General features: G+C 36.1%; 1 pseudogene; it reads left to right on the top strand.

Annotated features, from left to right (window-relative positions):
* The first annotated feature begins 332 nt into the window (after positions 1-332).
* LOC132430514 (cAMP-regulated phosphoprotein 19 pseudogene) lies at positions 333-715 on the top strand (annotated as a pseudogene).
* Positions 716-3263: the final 2548 nt, after the last annotated feature.

Raw genomic sequence — 3263 nt, 5'->3', positions numbered from 1 at the left:
ACTGATTCAAATATTAATCTCTTAAAAATACCCTCATAGACACACCCAGAATAATGTCTGACCACATATCTGGGCACCCCATGGTCCAGTCAAGTTGACACATGAAATTAACCATCCCAGAGGTTAAGTCAGTTCAGTTCCGGGGGAGTGTTGTGTAGAGAGTCTTATTTCCATCTCCAGTACAAACCACCTTCTCTAATCCAGTTTTCCTTGCGACCCTAAACTAGAATAATATGGCTGATCCTCCACTTTTATCTTCATGCGAGAACTCTATCTCTAAAGTTAATCAAACCCCATAGTGGAGAAGTGGGGTAAGAGAGAGCAGTATATCCACAGAAGTCCCTGAGGCAGCCTCCACAAAGGAACAGAAGGAAATGGAAGATAAAGTGACTAGTCCAGAGAAAGCTGAAGAAGCAAAATTAAAAGCAAGGTATCTTCCTCTAGGACAAAAGCCTGGAGGTTCAGATTTCTTAAGGAAATGATTGCAGAAAGGGCAAAGATATTTTGATTCTGGGAATTACAACATGGCTAAAGCAAAGATGAAGAACAAGCAACTTCCTACTGCAGTCCCAGATAAGACAAAGGTCACTGTAACCACATTCCCACTCCACAGGTCCATCCTCAACGGAAACTATCTCTTGCTGCTAGCAAGCTGGCTGGCTGGTTGAAAGAGCTGAACTGCATGAATCTTCTAATTCCCATTATTTCTCCTTAATACGTTCCTTCTCCACTTTTTATTTCCCTTCATTCACTAAGTCTTTTGAGAGTGACAGCTTTGCAGGTAGCAGTAGTGTGTGCTGCTATTGTAAAGTAGTATACATGTGCACGGTTTTGGATTAGTTTAACAGTGTACTGATGAAAAGAACATGTTAGAGAAACATAAAGTAATCTACTTGAAAATAACTGTATATAATACCTAACTTCTAGTGTAGGAAAGTCCCAACAAGTAACAAGTTTTACAATTTTAACTTTTTGGCTTTCTTTAATTCATCTTAATCATAGTTTTGTATTTTACTCTTATTTAATATAACCTCTGTAGTACTGATTTCTTCTGTATTTTCAGATTTTGTAAAACAAAATTTTAAGACCACAAGTCAGAAGAAAGGTCACAAATTTCAAACACAGATAGATGGGGCTCCAAAAGATTTGTATCTCTGTGCTTGAACTTGAATGGCCTTAAATCTGTTTCAGCTTTAACAACAGAATTTTACTTGGGCAATATTTGCCCATTCTGGTGTAACTTAGGTGACTCTAATGCTTAACAGCTGCCATAGAAGCTAGCATTCTTATTCAGTTCTACAGCGTTTCAATACCTTTTGTTGTTGAAGATGTGACTGAAGTGTGCATATGCATCAACTGCTGAATTCACTTTTGTGCCATTTTTGTAAACACGATAGTTTTGTACAACTTCTCACAAATATCTGTATTAATTTCACATATTAAAGAGCAGATGATGTGCCAAGCAGAAGAAGCACAAGAGTTCCTACACAAAATTCCATATGTCATTAGAGCTTTTGTATAGTAAGAGTAGTTTACAGTCTTGTGGTTACAGAATACCAAACTGAAATCTTTGCTCAGTCTGCCATAGACTTAAGCTTTTTCATTCATTACTAATATCCATGACATTCGTGTCACCTTGTACAAATATGATATGTTGTTTAGGCATATCTTTTGTCCTACACAGAACATTTCATTTTGATTTTTATGAAAATTACAATTCATGTAACTTACATAAACTTTTTAAATGTAGAAACTTTTTACTTCCACCGTCAACTTGAGGGATGCTAGAATAAAATACTTTGCCTCCTGTGGCCCCTCCCTCCTTTTCTTCCTGATTCTTTGACCCAAACCATGTTGGGCTAAGTTGTTCAGTCTATTCAGAAGCACAGGAGTCTATATCCTTACTCTTGAAATTTGTGCTGCTGAATGCTGCATTTTATAACACACTAATGATATTTTCCTTATAATTTCTCAGTTGTTAATTAACCACTCTTAATCTTATACTATTAATATTTGACAAATTTTTAAGTAAAAGGAACTTTACAATTAAACAAATACTTGAGAAGGCTGGCCCAGGAACCTGTATCAAGATGAGCTGAATTTCAAGTAATTATACTGAGCTAAGTGAATTAGGCTTTTCACAATTAGAGTAATATACATGATAGGTGGAACATATTCATATTAAATATTTAGATATTTTGCATCTATAGATGTCACTTTAATAAAATACAAATTTAATTTTTCTTGTGGTTTATCTGGTTAACAAGAACTTTAATTAACAGACCACTGGGACAAACTTACTGTTCTTTTTTAGGAGCTCTTCCCATACGTTGTTGTGACGCTGTAGCATGACAATGAGGATCGGCAGAGCCTAAGAAGACTGTATTTATTTTTTTTCTTTATCTTTGACTTGCAAACGGCCTCCCCTCTTTTGGATCCAGGCATCTTTTCTGGATCTTGGCTTCACTTGTATATGTGCTTTCCTATGACCCCAAATCATCATAGATGGTGCCTTGAGCATAGCGTCTGCACTTAAAGCTGTCTAGCACCCTGAGGAAAACTTGCTGGTTGTCTTCCTGCTTAAACCACCCCAAAAGGCAGAAAACAACAAAATCAGTAATGTGCTAATTTGTTATTATAAGGATCAGTTATATACAAATAGATTTATAATGGGAGCAGGTAGGTTATTCCACAGTATGTATAATAATTTATAGGATCAATTTAAGAATTTTCAAATATTCCAGAGTAGAATTTCTGTGGTATCTAGTCTTTTTTATGAATATTTGCAAGCTATCACCATTAAATTCACACATCAGAGATGATTAATCTGAAAGAGACCATGTTATTCTTGACCATGGTAGGACTCCTGCTGTGGTTTGCAACAAGTGATGTAATCTCTGCCTGAGTTTTAGTTCATAAAACACAATGCTAATATTTAACCTACCTCAAAGCTGAGGATCTGTAAATACTGAGTAAGGGCCCCAAATAAAATACTGTTTATTGTCTTTTTTATTTAAAAAAACCATAGTGGAGGAAAGTTTCCTTAATTATCAAATCTTCTACACTGTTTGTGGGAATGCAAATTGGCACAGCCATTATGGAGAACAGTCTGGAGGTTCCTTAAAAAACTAAAAATAGAGCTACCATATGATACAGCAATCCCACTCCTGGGCGTATACCCAGAGAAAACCATAATTTAAAAAGATACATGTACCCCAGTGTTCACTGCAGCACTGTTTACAACAGCCAGGACATGGAAGCAA

The sequence above is a fragment of the Delphinus delphis genome, chromosome 9 (assembly GCF_949987515.2).
Source record: "Delphinus delphis chromosome 9, mDelDel1.2, whole genome shotgun sequence".
NCBI classification, from domain to species: Eukaryota; Metazoa; Chordata; class Mammalia; order Artiodactyla; family Delphinidae; genus Delphinus; species Delphinus delphis.
Note: the sequence above shows the minus strand (reverse complement) of the source record. Positions and strands in the feature narration are given on the sequence as shown.